General features: G+C 34.7%; 1 long non-coding RNA gene across 1 annotated transcript in view; it reads left to right on the forward strand.

Annotated features, from left to right (window-relative positions):
• Positions 1-13,931: 13,931 nt before the first annotated feature.
• LOC105477900 (uncharacterized) overlaps positions 13,932-22,293 on the forward strand; it is a 37,824-nt gene continuing 29,462 nt past the window's right edge. The window contains exon 1 of the long non-coding RNA XR_984987.2: positions 13,932-13,969. This is a non-coding gene — a long non-coding RNA (uncharacterized lncRNA). The remainder of the gene's footprint in view (positions 13,970-22,293) is intronic.

Here is a 22,293-nt window from a genome sequence, read left to right on the forward strand (position 1 = left end):
AAAATGACCATTTGAAATGTATGTTCTCATACTGTATGTGCAAATATCAGTAGTACAAACACTACTAGGATTAATGAAAATGAAAATCCTAATATATTAAACTTAGAAAAATAGACTAAATATTTACTGAAAAGCAACAGATAACCGAAGTTTCATGTTACACAATGAAAATCCTTGAGACATTAAAGAGGACTTTCACTGTCTTTGATGATGTCATCTTTTATACATGAAGTTCTTCTAGCAGAGTAACTAGAACTAAACTTTAAACTTCCTTTTAAACCACACACTGTGAATGCATCTGTGAAAAAGACCTACATACTACAAGATAACTTCAATTACATATCTTCTGTGGGGTCCATACTTTTACTTTGGTATAGGTTTATGCAAAGTGATTCTATTAGTAATGTGTAATTTAAACACACACACAAACTAGCAGGCCTTGCCCCCATCAATGTCTGGATGATATCAGAGAAAGCCATGTGGGAATCTAGAACTTTCTACCCTACCAGGTAGTTACAATGTGCCCCATCCTTCCCCACCAGGTTCCTTAGGTGTCAAAGTAAACTAAGTGAGAAGTTGGAACTTTCACCATCATCTAGTGGTAATGAGGTCCAAGGCCTCCTGATATTTGCTTTCCCTTCAGTGTAGGCCATAGTGGAAGTAGAAACAAGAAAAGAATCCCCCCGCTCTCCAAAGGTGGTTGAGGAGGGATACATTTTTATCACCACCTAGCAATAACAAGGCACCCCCACTTTCACCGTGTGTGGTGTCACAGGAGGTTTATTTCCAAGAATTAAAATACAGAGCCTTACAGCATAATATCCAAATTACCCCAGATACATTGAAAATTACTCACATATCAAGCACCAGAAAAAAATCTCATCTTGAATGAGATAACACATGCCAACACAGTAATAACACATAAATTAGATTTATTCACAAGGATTTTAAAGCCACCACCATAAAAATGTTTTAATGAGCAATTCCAAATATGCTGAAACAAATGAAACAATGGAAAGCTTTACAAAGAAATAGAAGATGCCAAGAGACAAATAGAAATTTTGGCATCGATAAATACCATTGAAACTTTAAAAAATACTTGATGGCTCAACAGGGTAATGGAGGAAACAGAGAAAAGAATAAGTGAACTTGAAAATAGGACATTAAAAATTTACTAATCCAAAGACCAGAGGGAATATAGACTGCAAATGAAAAAGAACAGAGCCTCAAGGACATATAAGACTATAGCAAAAAATCCACTATTCGTGTCATCAGAGTCCTAGAAGGAAAGGCAAAAGTGGGTTGGGCCAAAAATATATTTGAAAAAATAATGTCCGAAATGTTTTCGAATTTGGCAAAAGACATACAACTACAGATTCAGGAAATGAGAAAACCTAAAACGGGACAGATACAAAAAAAATTAACATAGAAACAAGTCAATTTCAGAAAACTTCAACAGAAGAAAAAACCTTGGAAGCAATGAGGTAAAACAATGCTTCATCTCTCCAGAAGAAAAACAATTTGAATGACAATGATTTTCTATCAGAAATAACGGTGGCCAGAAGGAAGTGATATATTTCTCAAGTATCAGAAAACAAGAACTGTCAATCCAGAATTCTGTATTAGGCAAAAATATTCTTTAGAAATGAAGGAGAATTAAATAAATTCTCAGAAGAAGAAAAATTAAGAATTGGTTGCAAACAGACCTACCCTAAAGAATAGCAAAAAGTTCCTGAAACATAAAGAAAATGAGTAAGGTGCCTGAAATCATCAGAAAAATGCAAGAGTAACAGAAAGAGCAAAGATATGAATAAGTACAAGAGATTTTTCTTGTTGAGTTTTCTAAATTATGTTTGACTTTTGAATCAAAACCTGTAACATTAAAATGGCTATCAATACCTAAATTTAAAAAATTTAAAAATTATATAAACAAGGATTGGTAAAGAGACTTCTAACGAGATAAGGTTTTTACACTTCACGAGAAGTGTTGGATATTTTGATACTGGTAGTGGTCACAAGAATTTACACATGTAATAAAATGACAGATGGATACACACATATTTTTTCAATGTCATTTTTTTGGTTTTAATGTTTTACTGTAGCTACAAAAAAATGTAACCACTGGGGAAACTAGGTGAAGAGTACGAGAGACTTCTCTGCAGTGTATTTGCAGCCTTCTGTAAAACTGTAATAATTTCAAAATCAATAGTTAAAAAATCAAAATACATCTAATAGACGAATAGTTTCATATGGAGAGCAGAATGATTAAAAAATGAGATATTTTGTTAATATACACCTGTAAAGGCATCCATGGAAGGTATCAACATTTGAAATTATGTAAGTCCAATGCTGCAGGAACATGGGCATACTTCAGCTTATTTTAGATGTTTTGGAAAGCCAAAGTCATCTCTGATACGTTCTACATTGATAACAATAACTTGGGAGACTTCTCAGTCTCCAAAATTATACTATTTCTAAAATATAGGTAAATATTATCTTCATCCTAAATCTTTCAAAGTTTAAGAATGTCGTTGATAGTCATTGCTCTAGAGGAAAATACAGAGATCAAGAAAAAAATATCTGGAAAAATGAAAAAGAATAATTTTAAAAGCTTCCTCAGAGAGACAGAGTTTCACATGGATATAGTTTACAACTCAGGCATGAATTTCTCACTTCTCTTCTAGTACTAGTTACTCTTTTGCTGAATGAATCTACCTTATGAACATAAGTAAAAAAAATGTTCCCATGATAAGTACAACATCATCAAATACAGCTATTTGTATAAAAGTTTCAAGTCAAAATGGACCCATTTCTGTTGTTCTTCTTACAGGGAGATGCTTATTCCCCTATCCGTCATTAAAAAGGTCAAAAAGTATACTCGCCTATAATAGAGAATATGCATAACATTTATTAACTCGTGCTTATTATAATGTTAACACATTATCTGCCACTTCAAGAATGTGGGCATATTTAGAAAATGTTCAATATGGTATCTATAAATTATTCCGTGGCAGATTTTGATTTAATTTTTTTCACCTTCATTTTAATAACAATGGAGTGGTTCTTAATATAATATTTTCATTATTTGCACATCCTTTACAAGAAGGCTTGGGATCCTATGTGTAATATTTACCCCAAAAGAAGTTCCAAACAGGTCAGACTTCTAATTGTTCATAACAAATAATTAAGGATTAGAAATATAGATGCTATACAATTCAAATATGAATCTTTTGGTATTAACCCCTCACCACTGAAAACACATTAACTGACTTGTAGTGTTTGAGCATTTCCACATGAAGAAAATGGATCACTGTATGTCTCTTAATATCTGCATAGCCTTAAACCAGAAGATAGAACATGATTGCTCAGGAGACACAAATGATTTCAAATCAAGTTATTTTAAGTACGTCATTTGAGCAGAATAACACAATGTGCAGAATACTGCAAGTGAGTTTTCTTTTCTCCAAACAGTGTGAGCTAAATCATGTTTACTATAATGATAATATTAATTATTCTATGGATATGCTAGAATTACGACTGATCTTATGTTGTTTACTGATCACGTTTTCCAAAACACTTTAAATTGTGCTTAACCCTTTCATAGCCTTTTATTGTTTACTGATTCATTCAACAAACTAAAATTATTTAACTAATTGGTAATAATGTGTACTGAAATAAAAAATAATAATGTCACTTCAGATTGTTACTGATTCTTAAGTATTCTCACCTATGGTCTTCATGGCCTAATGGTTTTAAGTTATACACAGTATTTCACTTAAAATATTATGGAAAACAGCATCTGCAGCTTTAAACAAATTACATAGTTCATATCTGTACTTTTTAAATCATGATGTGTTAAACTTTATTACAATCTTACAAGTTGAATTTAATTCTTTTATAATGTCCTCTAGGCTCTCTCTCCTGATGATAGATAGATAGATAGATAGATAGATAGATAGATAGATAGGCAGACAGATATTTTCCTTTTAGAAAACCTCTTGCTTTTCTGATATCCCACTCTCTCTGACAGCATTATACTCAAGTGCAAGGGTGGGAAATGTGTTGACTGCCAGGATATTAGATAGCTGGGTTAAATGCCATAATTAAACTGATATAATATAAAAGGTAATACAGAATCAAGAAAAAAAGTAGACAATGAAAATATAACTTTGTAAAAAAGTTTTTATTCTAATATACAGGTATGTTAATGAAAATAATAGCGTGAATGGTTTCTAAAAGACATACATGGACAGTATTGTTTTATGTTTTATGAATATGCCAGTAAGAAAATACTTTGACAAGAAGCAGAAATTCTAAAGGTTCAGTGTGAGATTTCCACCTATAATTTTCATTTGACTGGCTAGAGTTACTTGCATTACTTGAGTTATACTATTTTAAAAGTATTTGTCAACAGTATGTACCCCTTTGATATTTTTCCTCCCTTCTACGGTGACTTTTAAAATCCAAATCTAATCAAGCTGCCACTGAGGACACACTGATTGTTATATTAAACATATACATGTTTAAGCCTTGTTAAATACAGACTGGGTTTCAGTAAATCAGAAATGGTTAAAAAACACACAAAAAAGTGAGGCCCAGCGCGGTGACTCATGCCTGTAAACCCCGCACTTTGGGAGGCCAAGGTGGGAGGATCACGAGGTCAGGAGATTGATACCATCCTGGCTACCATGATGAAACCCCGGCTCTATTAAAAATAACAACAAATCAAGGGTATTCAGTTAGGAAAAGAAGAAGTCAAATTGTCCCTCTTTGCAGATGACATGATTGTATATTTAGAAAACCCCATTGTCTCAGCCCAAAATATCCTTAAGCTGATAAGCAACTTCAGCAAAGTCTCAGGATACAAAATTAATGTGCAAAAATCACAAGCATTCTTATACACCAGTAACAGACAAACAGAGAGCCAAATCAGGAATGAACTTCCATTCACAATTGCTTCAAAGAGAATAAAATACCTAGGAATCCAACTTACAAGGGATGTAAAGGACCTCTTCAAGGACAACTACAAACCACTGCTCAGTGAAATAAAAGAGGACACAAACAAATGGAAGAACATACCATGCTCATGGATAGGAAGAATCAATATCGTGAAAATGGCCATACTGCCCAAGGTAATTTATAGATTCAATGCCATCCCCATCAAGCTACCAACGAGTTTCTTCACAGAGTTGGAAAAAACTGCTTTAAAGTTCATATGGAACCAAAAAAGAGCCCGCATCTCCAAGACAATCCTAAGTCAAAAGAACAAAGCTGTAGGCATCACGCTACCTGACTTCAAACTATACTACAAGGCTACAGTAACCAAAACAGCATGGTACTGGTACCAAAACAGAGATATAGACCAATGGAACAGAACAGAGTCCTCAGAAATAATACCACACATCTACAGCCATCTGATCTTTGACAAACCTGAGAGAAACAAGAAATGGAGAAAGGATTCCCTATTTAATAAATGGTGCTGGGAAAATTGGCTAGCCATAAGTAGAAAGCTGAAACTGGATCCTTTCCTTACTCCTTATACGAAAATTAATTCAAGATGGATTAGAGACTTAAATGTTAGACCTAATACCATAAAAACCCTAGAGGAAAACCTAGGTAGTACCATTCAGGACATAGGCATGGGCAAAGACTGCATGTCTAAAACACCAAAGCAACGGCAGCAAAAGCCAAAATTGACAAATGGGATCTCATTAAACTAAAGAGCTTCTGCACAGCAAAAGAAACTACCATCAGAGTGAACAGGCAACCTACAGAATGGGAGAAAATTTTTGCAATCTACTCATCTGACAAAGGGCTAATATCCAGAACCTACAAAGAACTCCAACAAATTTACAAGAAAAGAACAAACAACCCCATCAAAAAGTGGGCAAAGTATATGAACAGACATTTCTCAAAAGAAGACATTCATACAGCCAACAGACACATGAAAAAATGCTCATCATCACTGGCCATCAGAGAAATGCAAATCAAAACCACAATGAGATACCATCTCACACCAGTTAGAATGGCAATCATTAAAAAGTCAGGAAACAACAGGTGCTGGAGAGGATGTGGAGAAATAGGAACACTTTTACACTGTTGGTGGGATTGTAAACTAGTTCAACCATTATGGAAAACAGTATGGCGATTCCTCAAGGATCTAGAACTAGATGTACCATATGACCCAGCCATCCCATTACTGGGTATATACCCAAAGGATTATAAATCATGCTGCTATAAAGACACATGCACACGTATGTTTATTGCAGTACTACTCACAATAGCAAAGACTTGGAATCAACCCAAATGTCCATCAGTGACAGACTGGATTAAGAAAATGTGGCACATATACACCATGGAATACTATGAAGCCATCAAAAAGGATGAGTTTGTGTCCTTTGTAGGGACATGGATGCAGCTGGAAACTATCATTCTTAGCAAACTATCACAAGAACAGAAAACCAAACACCACATGTTCTCACTCATAAGTGGGAACTGAACAATGAGATCACTTGGACTCGGGAAGGGGAACATCACACACCGGGGCCTATCATGGGGAGGGGGGAGGAGGGAGGGATTGCATTGGGAGTTATACCTGATGTAAATGACGAGTAGATGGGTGCTGACGAGTTGATGGGTGCAGCACAGCAACATGGCACAAGTATACATATGTAACAAACCTGCACATTATGTACATGTACCCTAGAACTTAAAGTATAATAATAATAAATAAATAAATAAAAATATTTGGGAAAAAATAAATAAATAAATAACAACAACAACAACAACAAAAAATAGCCGGGCGAGGTGGCGGGTGCCTGTAGTCCCACCTACTCGGGAGGCTGAAGCAGAATGGCGTGAACCCGGGAGGCGGAGCTTGCTGTGAGCTGAGATCGCGCTGCTACACTCCAGCCTGGGCGACAGAGCAAGACTCCCGTCTCAATAAAGGGCGGGGAGGGGATGAAAAGTAATGTAAAAGGAGTTGCTCCCTAATTATTTATATTGTACTAAACAAAATTCTCAGTTCCAAAACCAAAATGTAATGACTGCACCATTTTTCACTTTTTCTAGATGTGGTCAGAGAGTTTAAATGAAAGATATGATACATGAATACACTTGGTGAGTAATAGGTATTGCTGAATGATATAAAGTTTGAGAACACACTTTTTTGCTTGAAACATAAAATGGGTGATTTATATTATTTTATTTTTAAATTTAGAAATAAAGTATAAATTTTATATAATGCAAGTGCTTTTCCTAGGTTTCAGTTTTGTTTTAATTTGGGAGTAAGGATAAAAGAAGCTATTTATAAATAGTACTAAGTCCATGTGTTCTTTCCTCTAAATACATCTCAATGTGTTATGAAGATCAAATGTTCTGAAAAAGCAAATTTCCTCTAAACCTGAGTCCTCTCTTTCACTAGCAGAGAGAAAAAGTCTCTGCCAAAGTTACTGGATAAAAACAGAAACTGAATACTTTATTAAAGGAAAAAATAATTTTTTTTTTTTAATATTAAGTCAACTTGAAATAAAAGAAAAAAGTTAGCTATTCAGGCCTGTCCCTAACATTTGTGGGAGCTCGGAAGTATTGTAAATCTAGATCCACATATTAATGACTACATATTTATAAGACATCAATCAAGCTTAAGAATTGTTAAACTGTATTGAAATTCCTACATTGACAACTTCATAACAACTTAAAAAATTAAACTGAAATCTGCATTCTTGGACTGTCAGGAGGAGGTCCACATTGGAATGTGAGGATTGGAAAGAGGCTCCAGGTCAGTCAATTTCATTCTCTTCCCGTCTCTCTTTCCATCTTGCTTGATGAGGGGTTTGCTACATTCAAGATACCGCAGCCTATTTGTCCAACATCTTCTCATGAGACATCCCCTTTGACCAAGGGTTGTACACACCAGTCCACCTTCAAAAAGATTGGTTTAGGGAATAGCCTTGAACAGACCTTGAAAGCAATCTTAGGACCTTTTATTTCTCCTAAAGAGGAATCCAGAATCCTGAGTATTGGCAAATTGGCATAGCACATGGATGGGCATGACTTTTGTTTCACATGAGTACATTCACTTATTTTGTGGACTCCTCGCCACCTCCCTTCTTTTCTCCTTCCCAGCCCCCATGGGAGGAAGGTAAAAGTGGTTTATGGTTCACTCTAAAGGGCTGGCCTAGAACCTGAGTTCTTCTTCCGTTTGGTCTAAGTTTAGCATTGCAACTATCTTGTTCCACTGTTTACATTTACCACGAAATGGGTCAAACATATAAAGAGAGACTAAAGACACTTTTAATACATATATGTAAATGAAAGTTTATTAATAAAATTGAAGGACACATATCAACACATAGTCACTTCTTTTCTAGAAAGAAAACACTCCCTATTTTATAGAATTGATATGTGTATAGTTCTTTAGTAAGTGCTATGTGTGAGCAGAAAATGTAGAATACAGATCTTTTATCTTCAGGTCACTTAATACCCAGGTCTAAACATAAGAAACATAAACATAAAAAAGTAACTTGCAGAAACGTGCTGTGCAATATATATTGGGAATCTTCTAACGAGGGAGATGTCATCGTGGACTATGATAATCAAAGGAAGGTTAATAGAGCTTCCTATTATGTGATACTTGGAATAATATTATGGGGAAGAGGAAAAATGCTTTATGGATAACTTAAAAGACTAGTGCAAATTTGGTGATAAGCATAGAAAACATATTCAGAGGTATAGAATGCATACATTAGACAGAATAATGTTATTGTTTCAGAATATTTAAATATACAATTAGAAGTAAATGTTGGGACAAATTATGAAGGATTTAGAATATTAGATGTGAGAATTTGAACTTTATTCATAAATAATCAAAAAAAGAAAGAATGATTGTAAATTTCCCAAGAAAGGGCTATCCATCAAAAGGAAAGTCAGGGAACAACATGTACTGTGTATTCAAAAAAAAAAAAAAATCAAAAGACTCTCTTCCACTTTCACCTTTTAAGTATAAGGGTCACAGGAGGTAAAGAAAGTAGAAATAAATGTGAGAATTCATTGAAAAAAAGAATTTAAGTATATGAGTAGACATGGACAAACCAAGGTAATGACAATGTCTGTGACCACAAATTTTTAATCAGTTTGACAATAGTACCTTTGACGTAAATAGGAGAAACTTGAGTCAGGAACTTTGGCCTTTACTCATAGCACCTGGCATAAGAGCTGGAGCCAGTTTTAGGTTTTTGCTAGCTTTTGTTTTTTTGTTTTCTTTATACATAAATAACAGTAAAAAATGAAAATGGCTGGAAAAAAGTTGGAAATTTGAGACTGGAGCTCAGGATAGGATTATGATGTAGATTTAGTATACTCATTTACATAGAGGTGACGATTTACACTATTTTGAGAAGAAAAATGATGATTCTGACGGAAAGTTAAAAATCAAGAAAAGAAATAAAGTATTGGATAGACAGGAAAGGATTCAGGATAGGTTCATGTTATAAAAGCCTTAAAAGGACAGGTTGATAGAGTTTTAAAATATTACAGTAAATAATAATGTTAGAAAGAAATTGATGGCAGATTTCTCCCACCAAACATGCCATCATAATCAGACTACCTCCCACCAGAATTTAATCAAAACCATTGCCTTTTTCTCTAACAACAAAGATTACTATTTACTACTGCTATAGAATTTTGATACATTCAGGTCTATAGGAAAGGAATAAAACACCAAATGATTCTCAGCACAAAAAATGGATAATGAATATCCACTTATTGTTATTAAAATAATGGGCACGATTATGCTAATAGGTAATATTCTTTCTTTAGTATGAAATTGCCTTGTATTGTGTCTAAGAAAAAGTGTTGGTTGTTTTTGCAAAGTGTGTTTCAGGAGATTAAGTGTATTCATCAATCCACAGACTTCACTAATGAGAAGTGAACTGGAATTTGAAAGCACATACACTTTTCCCCTTAAACAATTGTCCACTTCATTTTGCAAGCTGAGAAATGGAGAAACAGGGATATCAATCTAGGTAAAGTCTGAGGTGCTACTCATATTAGGAGGACTCAGGAATCCAAAATCTGTACTTCCTCCCATAAAAAGGGGTGCGATTTGGACAGTGAGTTAATGTGGCTGCCTTCAAAGGCAAACAGACTTCGATGTGACTAGAAGAAAAAGACAATAGAGAGTCCCCAAAAGAGAGGCATGATTTTTAATGAATGAAAAATCAGAGGTACTTTACAAAATAATAGAACTTGGCTTAGTTAGTTTCATTACATTACAATACATTTGGTAGACTGTCCTATCCTTCAGAAATAACAAGAGCCACAGTGAAATGACAATAATGCATAGTAACTCTTTACTATGAGCCTAACACTAAAAATATTAATTATTTTGTATTTATTGTTTTATTTAATTCTCACAAAAATATAATGCCTATGCTACCAATACACACTTTTGCAGATGAAAAAATTGTATGAGAAGATATAATGAAATTCTTCAACTTTACATACCTAATAACTGCTAAGATTGACATTTGAATATACTTTGTCTGATTTTAGAGATTGTGACCTTAACCACTATGTCATACTTCCTCCCTGAAGTGTTATTGATTTATAGCATCAAATGCCAAGAACCTGGAACTACAGGCGTGTGTCATCACGCCTGGCTACGTTTTGTATTTTTGTAGAGATAGTTTCACCATATTGGACAGGCTGGTCTCATGTGATCTGCCCACCTCGGCCTCCCAAAGCACTGGGATTACAGTCATGAGCCACCACACCTGGCCTGTATTCCATTTTTATAAACAATTGTGTGTGTGTGTGTGTGTGTGTGTGTGTGTGTGTGTGTATTACAGTGATAGATTCTTTGCCTCCTTTCAACTCCCTGCAACAACAAATGTCTCTAATGGATATCATATCCTTTCATGAGTTTAAACTGAAGGTGATTTGCCATGTGGATCAAGAGTAGGATTGCTGGGTCATAGGTTTGGATTTCATTTCACTCCACTTTCCTCTCTGGATAGTTGCATCAGTCTGTACTCCCATCAGCAGTACATGTGAAGTCTAGTTTTCTAAATTTTTTAAAAAATATTTGTTATTATTTGAACATTATCTTCTATCTCACTAATGAGCTGTCCTCAAATTTAACCCTTCTGCTGTTTATATCATATATTTAATCCTTCATTTCAACAGATATGGTTTTCATACTCAAAAAATATTTTATGATTGCTAATTTCTTCTTTGGGTTTCAAATATTTTGCCTTATGTCTTTGAGAACATTTACTATACATATTTAGGTTTTTTTTTTTTAACTTTTTTTTTCTTCAGTGACAGTGTCTTTCTCTGTTACTAAGGCTGGAGCAAGTACAGTGGTGACAGCCTCCTAGCTAACTGCAGCCTCGACCTCCTGGGCTCAAGAGATTCTCCTGCCTCAGCCTCTTTAGTAACAGGGACTACAAGTGCATGCCACCACACCTAGCTAATTTTTTAAAATTATTATTTATTTTGTAGAGACAGGGCCTCTCTTGGTTGCCTGAGCTGATCTCAAACTCCTAGCTTCAAGCAATGCTCCTGTCTCGGCCTCCCACAGTGCTGGGATTACGGACATAAACCACCACACATGGTCACATATTTTAAACTATTGTTAATTTTTGTACATTAAACTGGTTGTCTTTGATATACATGTATTTTATTTTAGAGTCGTTGAATTCTTTTGAGGCCTATTTTTTTTCCTAGTAAGATTTATGATGTTGATTAAGAATACATGGCACTAAAAAATCAGGCTCAAGACTGACCTGCCAGAAGTGAGTTTAGAATTAAGGACTTCTTAGGAAATAACTGGATTCTGCCACCCTTTGTTTGCCCTCCTCCTCCATAAAAGTTGGTGTATTCATGTGTCCTGGGTGGTGCTGTTTACCAAGACTGGTCTCCCTCAGTTTTAGTCACCATCCTAACACTCATTGTATGGAGGTGCTGGATTAGAAGAGAATGCCTAGGGTTCAGATGATCTTTCTGCACTGGTCACTATTTCCTCATTTTCCAAGCCAGGTTGAGCCATATTCTGCCTGACCGACTCCAAAATGGCTTTAAAGGACTTAGCAATGGTCTCTTTTCAACTCTAGTTTTGCTAGAATGGGAGCTCCATTTGGTCAAGGTTTTGTCTTTCTGGCTCTGTAGTGTATTCACATTATTTGGAAGAGTGCCTTGCACACCGTGGGTACTCTAACTATTGAAAGAGAAGAAAAAAATACAGGAATGCAATGAAAAGAAATGGTGACCACTAAAAACTTCTGCCTCAGCATATTCTGGTTTCCTTACATCTCACTTTTCCGCTCTTTGCTGTCATTTTATTTCTCTACTCGCAGACTTTACTGTAGTTTGTAACTGCAAGGGTTTCTCACATTTTTTAGTATTAGATGCTTATTTCTATGTCATTTCCACAGTTGTGGTCACAGAAAGAAGCCCACATCATGTTAGTTATCCATCTTACCAGATAAAGCTTAGCTTAGTGTACTTCTATGCCGATTTGTTTGAATGACTAAACTTTCAATAATTTAATCCATCACTGATTAATCCAAGATTTGTCTCAGATGGAGCACAACTTCCACAACCTAATGTAGCTTCCACAACCTAATTTTTAATCTCCCAAAATGAAATTTACCAATTATTTTGTTATAATCATACAAACATAAAAATTCTGAACATCTCAAAAGTAAGAGTACTCTTGGAAAACAACAGCTAAAAAAGTGTAACAAATATGAAAATATGCAGGCTCTGTCTCTGACCTTTAATCATTCTATACTTCTGGGGAACACATTTATTCTGAGACTCAGTTTTTACAGAAGTTAAATGGGTACAAAAACCGTTCCTCTGCCTGGCTCATAGAATTTGTGTGAGAATAAGAGACAATTAATCTTTATAAAGGTATATTATATATATAGTAAAGTACCACAATTATAAATACAGGAGAATACTTGCTTCTCTTCATATCCATTTTTCTATTTCCAATGCTTGTTTGGTTTTAAAATTTTAATAGTATTTTCCTGCTATTCAATGTTTGACTACTAAAATTCTTATGTAAATGTTATCTGCAAAAAAAAAATTATGGACATAGAATAATAATTGTATGTGCTCAGTTTCTTGATTAAAATACTTTATTGTGATTATTTGTAAAGAAAATAATTGCACTGTAATTTTGATGTTGTACAAATTATAACAATTAAATATTTAGACTAAAAAAGATAATGCAAGAAGGCTAAATTTTATTGTTGTCATATTGTTAAGATTACGTTTTATTTATTCAAACCTGTTAATTGTTCCTAATCAGAAGTGAACCATTATCTATGTAAAAATAATTTGATCCAGAAAATTTTGGTCTCAAATTTACATAATGTCATCATTATTCTTTTTATGTTCTGAAAAATTTATTCTAAATTACCTAAAAAAAAAAGGGGGGGGGTTGATTCTATACTGCTATCTTTTATTCTCTATATCTCAGGTAAGAATAAAGGGAAACAAGTAAGTAAAAGAAAAACAAAGACAAAAAAGGAAATTGTACTCAAGTCACATAGACATCTAAAGTCTCAGATTTATATGAAACTTTCTGTTTGGTAGAGGATATAGAAAAGAGAAAGGGATATTGAATTTCTGACAACCTACGTGCTTAGTGCTTTGTCTACCAATGTGATGAGCACATATTTGTTTTTTCCTTGTTTTCTGCATTGAGACAAGTACATTATAAGCTTATCATACAAATGATTCAAAAAAAAATACTTCCCATTTATTTTCTATTAGTTCTTTTTCTCCCGAGGTTACTGCCCTGCAAGGAGCTATTTTAACCTCCTCCTGTCTTTGCCAGTGAGAACATCTTGACATGACTCCAATTCCAATTCTGATGTACTGGAAGAATAAAAACATGTTTATTTAAAAAATCAAAAGCATATTAACGATGCCATAGAAAGACATCTTGCTGAAGGTAAGTCCATTAATTTTACCTTTGTAAACATGTTTCAGCATGACTGTGTGATCAAGGTTTCACTGTGCAGACTACAACTGTAGCAATGGCAGCAGTCAAGAAAAAAATAGCAAAATATTTTTTAAAACAGAAGAAAACAGCAAGGCTTTCACAAGCCATTGTTTAAATTCATCTTTTATATCTTGTTTTGTTATGTTTTTCTCTCTTACTTTATGTATATAATGAAATACCATTATCACTGTCATCATCCCCAGATTAAGGTTTCCAGAAAGAAAGAAAGCTTATCCTAGAATTGATTTTTAGGCCAACTTACTTGAGATAATCAAAAACCAGAGGATTTTCATTTGCTTTGTCAGTGTAAGTTGGCTGCTGTGCATCTGCAGTGAAGGCAGCACAGGTCTCTGTTTGCATTCTGGGGTTTATTAGCAGCAATGACCTGTCACAGAGAGGCTCTGCAGCACAATATTTACACAGATCATTAGCAGAGCAGACCCTGTTTGCCTGATCGCTAATCTGTTTTGTGACTGCCTCAATTTCATCAAGGCTATAAATAAAATAAGCAATCGGAAAAAGCCCCAAAATGGGCATTGTCAGAGCTGGTGACACTTCTGGCAGCTATGGGCATATAAATCCTCTGATAATAATGCAGTGGTAGTGACAAATAAAAGACTGCATTTAAACTGTGAATCTGAAAATGAGTGTGTATGTTACTGCAAGAGGACTTTCTTTTCTTTATACTCTGTTGATTTCATCTTACTCTAGCCCTACCTATTGTGTAAACAAGCTTGCAATAGTCAAGTAGGATTTGCTTTTTTCTCCTTTCACTCAGGATTGAAATTTGCTTACTGCAGTTTGCAATGTAGAGGCCATGACATGTGAACCCATGGTGAAAAGTCACAAAAGAAGGGGAGTTCATAAGTGAGAGGGCACGCTGGACTTACTGGCCTGTCTGACCTCTGTTGCAAATATTACTCACAGAATCAGTAGCATTCAAAATGCTGACAGAAAGATTGTAAGAGGTCAGCAAAGGGTGAACCTGTATAAGAGCCTAGGGACCAACCTTTAAGAGTTACGATAAACTATTAGCTGTATGGTGGCCACGATTGAAATGCAACTGTTCATTTATTTCTCTTTTTTGCATTTTTTGATATGTGCCCAAATCAATAGTGATTACTTTCTCCTTTGTTGTAAAAAAAATGTATATAAAAGACTCAGAAGAGTCAAGCCCTGGGATGTTTTAATAAGCAGTTGACATTGAATAAAAACATTATTTGCAAAGAGAGTTTATTAAAATCTTTCAGCTTTGCTCCCTCTGTCTCCCTTGTCACTTGACTCTTACTGAGAACCACAAGGCCATCTACTAAAGATTACATGGTAATCATTAGTAGACAGATGCAATTTTGTCTACCATGTCATCTTTACTTTCTGTTCCAGGAAAATAAGAGTATTTTTAAAGTTAGTGGAAATTTACAGGTTTTCTATATACAGGGCATTGGCAGGCCAGAGGAATGCTAATTAATTCATGTCATAAATGTTTATTGTGCAGCTACTATGTGTACTGGATAGAAAGTAGTATCTGACAGACATGTTCCTTGCCCTCTGAAACTCAGTTTAGAACAGAGAATACAGGTTCAAATATAATGAACATTTGTTTTATTTTATATTACATCATATCTTTTTTTGTTTGTTTGTTTCTATCTTCATTTTCACCAGGGGAAGGGAATGTGTGGCTATTGGAACTCTTTTCCTATATTCATTTTAGGATTGCCATACCTCTGGTTTCCCAGGTATAGTTCATCAACTCTAGAGACAGATCTAGTCTTTGTGGGAACTGCAGCTTATAAAATGTGCAGTTCCTCTTTAGGAAAAAGGATATATAGCCCTAGAAAATGAGAAGATCCAACTTTAAATAATCATCTAAAATTTTGGAAGAAAATGAACTTAGTACAGTATAGTCTTACTTCTTTTCTGAGTGGAAGATACCTTATGTACCATACCAATTCCCAATAAGGTTCATCCTTTTGTCTGGGTTATTTTTAGTTTTCAGTAAAATAAATGCGTGTATACCACAATCCCTAAGTACTTCCTTTAGACCTTATGGTTTAAATTTGGTATGTAAAAGGAAGCTTCTAAAAGTGTTTTCTGTTTGCATGATTTATAGGCAAATATACCAGCACATATAGTTACATTAAAACTTAGATATTTAAGTATATGTTGGAAGAATGAAAAAATTGAAGAACAGAAAAATTTGAAAACAAAAGAAGGAAGTCAAATATCTTGTGAGAGTTCTTGAATGGAAAGTAGAAATTTAAAATGTAAAGTTTTAAAAAATAGAAATGTCCAGTAAATGCATGCACATAAACATGAAATAACTTAAATGTCATTATGCTCATTTTACTTGCATAAACTTTCAGGACACAAATACAGATAAGGACATAGTTACAGTAGTTAGAATGATTAAAAAATAGTGTGCCCCATACTATGAATTTCACACACATTTTGATTACTGGGAGACATTTAGAGTCAGCAGACTAAGTGTATAGGTGCTATATTATAAATTGTAAATTGGATGGGAGGCCACCAACTTTGGTATTGGCTATAGTACTTCAATTAAAGAAAAGTGGCTGGGCCTGGTGGCTCATGCCTATAATCCCAGCACTTTGGGAGGCTGAGACTGAAGGATTGCTTGAGCCCAGCAGTTCAAGACCCCCTTGGGCAACAAAGTGAGACTGTCTACCAAAAACTCAAAAAATTAGTCAGGCATAGTGGCACGTGTCTGTGGTCCCAGCTAAATGGGAGGCTGCCTTGGGAGAATTACTTGAGCCCAGAAGGTCAAGGCTGAAATTAGCTGTGATCATGCTACTGCACTATAGCCTGGGTGACAGAGTGAGATCCTGTCTCAAATAAATAAACAAACAAACAAACAAACAAATAAATAAATAAATAAAGGAAAAATAAAGAAAAGTGTCATTTACATCTGTTTGTGTGTTTTTTTAAAATCCTGTTTGAGGTATTTTCTTGTCACTGTACAAAGACACTAAACATATGCATTCTACAATAGGGTAATCAAGTTAAAAAAGAGAAATTTATTTTTTCATAGTATTTCTGTTAAAATTCATTGAAGGATATCTTACAGAAAATGTGACATTCTTACATTCTGATTATCAGGGCACAACTTGATACAATTGTAACAGGTGAATAATACTCTGGTAATCAGAATGCAGATTAAGAAAGAGACCACTAAAACCTCAGAACACTGCCTTCCTTGCACTATTTACTTTAAACTCTATTCCATCCATTAAAGATAGTGATGACTGAATTTTAACATAGACTGTTTGCCTGGTTGTACATTGACGTGTGTGTGTGTGTGTGTGTGTGTGTGTGTGTGTAACTCTTATTTTGATTTTATTTATATATATATATTTGGAGATGGAGTTTTGCTCTTGTTGCTCAAGCTGGAGTACAATGGTGCAATCTTGGCTCACTGCAACATCTGCCACCTGGATTCAAGTGATCCTCCTGCCTCAGCTTCCCGAGTAGCTGGAATTACAGGTGCGCACCACCATTCCAGGCTAATTTTTTGTATTTTTAGTAGAAACAGGGTTTCACCATGTTAGCCAGGCTGGTCTCGAACTCTTGAACTCAGGTGATCCACCCGCCTCAGCCTTTTGAAGTGCCGGGATTACAGGCGTGAGTCACCACGCCCAGGCATTTTGACATAATTTTAAACTTACAAAGAAGTTGCAAGAATGGTGGAAGAAAGTCCTATATTCCCTTTTCTCCAGATATTTTTTCTTAATTACATTGGAATATATTGGTAGTATGCTCTCTCTCTCTCTCTCTCTCCTTTCTATATTATTCGCAAATTGGAGCCATCTTATTATTTTAATCCTAAGTACGTTATTGTATATTTCCTAAAAACCAGAACATTCTCTTAATCATATTTTATTATACAATTCCTACATAGTTTAAAAAATCAGGAAAATTTAGAGTATATTTCAGTGTTTTTAAAAATATATACTAGGTATGAATTATGTCTTAATGGGTTAAACACAGACTTGTAACTAAATAACTCTTAACTAGGGCCGCTCTTTCCTTATAGAAGTTATTGACATTTTTTCAAGGAGAACAGATGAAATTCTAGGAGGCATGCCTTGCAAATTCATCATTTAACATGAGAACTGCTACTGGAAGAGCAACTGTTATTTGGGGCCCTAGATTTCAGTGAGGCCCTAAATGGCAACAATTTTAGAATTAACGGCAAATGCAGTCCCTGATTCTTTTTGTTTGCTTTTGTGAATAGACTCACTTCAGCGTCCATCAAATATTCCATTAAAGGTCAGCCTCTTGGTTTCTTGATGCAGTTGCTATTGGTGATATTTCTTAATATATTAAGATGGAACAACTTACCATTCCATTTTGAGTCATATTTTAATTCATTAAGCTATAATGTTTGAGTAAGTATAGGGTCTAGCATAGTACTTTGCACAGAATACTTTCAAAAATACAGATGTTTGAAAAGCAATCTTGCTCTTAAGGACCTTCAATGCTAATAGAAAGACCATTCCTGTAAGAATATGTGATGTGATTCCAAGTGCACTAAGGATTTTGATGAGGGAAAAATGATTTCTTCTTGGGTTTTTCAGAGAAGATTTTGAAAGAGCTGGCATCTGAGATGTGTGTGAAAGTTATGTAGGTTTTTTACAGGTGACAATAGAAAGAAAAAGAGTATACTGAAATGAATATGTGTGTTATGCCACAAAGACAGAAATTTTAGTAGAATTTAAGGTAGTGAATAGTTTGATGAGAAGGTGGTTTAGCATGAGCAAGAAAAATGAAATATTACTGGAACAATTGTGAAAGTTTATAAATTATTGGCTAAAGAGTTGGATATTTCTCAGAAAATGTAGGGAACAGTGAACATTATTTTATTTTTTGAATAGGTGATATATTTACATAACGCAGAATTGGAAAATTCCACAGTCTATCCTTTTCTATTGTCTTCCTGGTTCTTACCTCTTAACTACAGCTTCTTGGTGTCTGAAGTATTTTATGTATATATAAGAAATAGCAATATACATTATTGATTTCCTTTATTTGGATAGCATAACACACATCCTTTTGGCACATTGCTTTATTCATTAGCAATATATCTTGAAAAGCTTTCCGCATTAATACATATGGAAAATTTTCAGCATTTTTACTGCTGCAGAACATCAAAGGGATGTATCATCATTAAGTCATACTATATTAAAAACTTTTTTGTTTTCAGGATCTTGTTCTTATATATTTTTCTGCAATGAATATAGTCATATATGTCATTTTATACGTAAGTAGTTATTTAGGATAATCTGCCTAGAGTATAATTGATTGGACATGCACATACTCATTTTTTGTTTGATAAATATGTACTAATTTATACTCCAACTATGAGGATGCATGAATGGAAGTAACTATGTTTGCAGAAGTTCGTTATTAAATATGCTATTCTAATAGGTGAAATAATATTGATATAGTTTTATTTGTAGTTTTATTATGGTTGAACTTGAATATGCTTTTATATACTTTAAAGTCATTTGCATTTACTTAATTTTTTATTTTTATTTAATTTATTTATTTTTTTGAGACGGAGTCCCGCTCTGTTGCCCAGGGGCGCGATCTCGGCTCACTGCAAGCTCCGCCTTCCGGGTTTACGCAAATTCTCCTGCCTCAGACTCCCGAGTAGCTGGGACTACAGGCGCCCGCCACCACGCCTGGCTGACTTTTTTTAGTAGAGACGGGTTTCACCGCATTAGCCAGGATGGTCTCGATCTCCTGACCTCGTGATCCACCCGCCTCGGCCTCCCACAAGTGCTGGGATTACAGGCGTAAGCCACCGCACCCGGCCTGCATTTACTTTCTATCAATTGTTTATATGCTTGCCTATCTTTCTTTTGAGTTTGAGTCTTTTGCTCATAAATTTCTACAAACACTTCATATAGTAAAGGAATCATGCTATATGGAGAGTAAATATTCTTTAATTGATTACTTGTAGTTTCAATTGATTACAATTTGTTTACGATATTTCACTTGATCTTAGCCAAAAGGCTGAGAAGTGAATGTTTACAATATTTTTTCATGATGTTATTGTTAATGTATTCACATATAGCTATTTTTAATCTTTTAGCTTCTGGGCTTTTAGTTATAGTTACTCATACCTTAACCACTTAAAGGTTATAAACGAAATGTCCTATGTTTACTTCTAGAGACTTTGTGGCTTTGTTTTCTACATTTAATGCTTTAATCTCTTTGAAAATAATCTTACATGCAGTAGGGGATATGAATCTACCCATGTTATTTTTCCACAAAATGGTAACGCATATTTCTTTACTGGTTTGAGCATTAATATATGCTTTTTGGGATATTCTATTGTTTTTAATTCAACAATCTAGACTCTATTAAAATTCTCCTCACAGTCCTGCTTTAAAAAAAAAAAAAAACAACAACTTTTTTTTTCTTTTATGCTGTCCTCTGTCAGTCACATTTATTTGCATCCTCGTTCCTTCTTTCATTACAACTTATACCCTGCAAATAAAAGAAAGCCCACCAAAGCGATGAAGAGATTATATATTATATATTAAGAGGTAGGTAGGTAGAAAAGTTTTCAGCTCTGGTTGACTTATGGTTCAGAGATCTCAGCGAGGAAACACATTCTTTCTGCCTCTCCACCCTGCAGTTCACTTATTAGCTTCATCCTACTTCTGCTTCCTCTTGTAGTATGCAATGGCTGGTAAGAGCAATGAGCAGTACAGGATTTCTCTTTCAAATCCAGTGAATACAACGGAAAGAGTTTTCACCTTTTGTGAATAGAAGTCTTTCCTTCTTTATATTATAGTAGAGACTATTTGCACTGTCTACTTATTCCCAGATAACAATTGACAAACACAGGTACTGACTGATGTATGTCTGATTTTTTGAAACAGCCAGGAGCAATGGGAAAATAATTATCTACATTGTCTAAGAGTAACTGGGGCCCAAGTCTGGAACTGGGGAGTTCTGTTTATTTTATTCAGATATCCCTTCTATGGATAAAGCTGGTCTTTCCTTAAACACAGGGACTATTTACAAATAGAATGGATATCTGAATAAAAGAGGGATTCTGTTAAAAAAAAGAAAAAAAAGAAAAGGAAAATGTAAGAGGGTTAGGCAGCCAACTGTGTCCACTAGAAATTGTTTTCTTGAGAATTCTATCAGGGGCATTCTCTGCATTCTCTACTTTATATTTGTGGTTAATCCACTATTCTATCTCTCAAAGAATTGATCTATGTATGAACTGGTTTTGTTACTCTAATTTCTGTGTGTCCAGAATGGTAGCTAATTTTGCTTTCTCTGAATAGCTGATAAGACATATTTCTTTTAATGTGGAAATGAGAAGCTAATGACTTGATTATGATGTAAAAGTGAAATGCGTTACTGTGTTTACCCCCATTTTTATGTTATAGTCTATATTATGACACATGTATCTTAAGATTTATTTGCTCAATCCAAAGCTATGAATAAAATGGTAAATACTTTTATTACAGGAGAAATACTTATAGGAACACATTTGTTTTCAGAGGAAGAGATACTTCATTAGCTCTCAAGTGAATTTTGTATTTTTAGTACACTTAAATTCAGGTTTGCATATAAATTGAGTCTGTGATGTCATCTCAGAATTCACTGGGAGTAAGAGTTCTTCTTTAACACAGCTTTGTGAAGCTTTATCTCTTACTATTTTTCATTACTTCCCACTTGTTCTTTTGAAGCTGCTGTATTCTATAGACGTTTGAAGCAATTAGGGGCTGATTGACTGAATTTATTTGCTCTTGTGAGATAAAATTCAAGAGGTTTGTTTATTTGTTTGTTTGTTTGTTTGTTTTTGGAAACCTAAATCCTTCATTGAGAAAGAAAAGGATGGGAAGCATATCTTCTATCTAGGCTCTTCTTTTATATAGAGGACAAGGAAATATAAGTCATATCCCTGTTGTTATGAAATGAATCAAGTTCCCCTAAAATCTATATGTTGAGTCTCTAACCCACAAAGTCACTGCATTTGGAGATAGGCCTTTAAAGAGGTAATTACGGTTAATTAAGGTCATATGAATGGGACCCTAGTCCAATAGGACTGGTGTCCTTATAAGAAGAGGAAAAGACACCAGTGAAGTGCCTGGCCGGGCGCGGTGACTCAAGCCTGTAATCCCAGCACTTTGGGAGGCCGAGACGGGCGGATCACAAGGTCAGGAGATCGAGACCATCCTGGCTAACCCCGTGAAACCCCGTCTCTACTACAAAATACAAAAAACTAG

Source organism: Macaca nemestrina, chromosome 7 (genome assembly GCF_043159975.1).
Source record: "Macaca nemestrina isolate mMacNem1 chromosome 7, mMacNem.hap1, whole genome shotgun sequence".
NCBI lineage: Eukaryota > Metazoa > Chordata > Mammalia > Primates > Cercopithecidae > Macaca > Macaca nemestrina.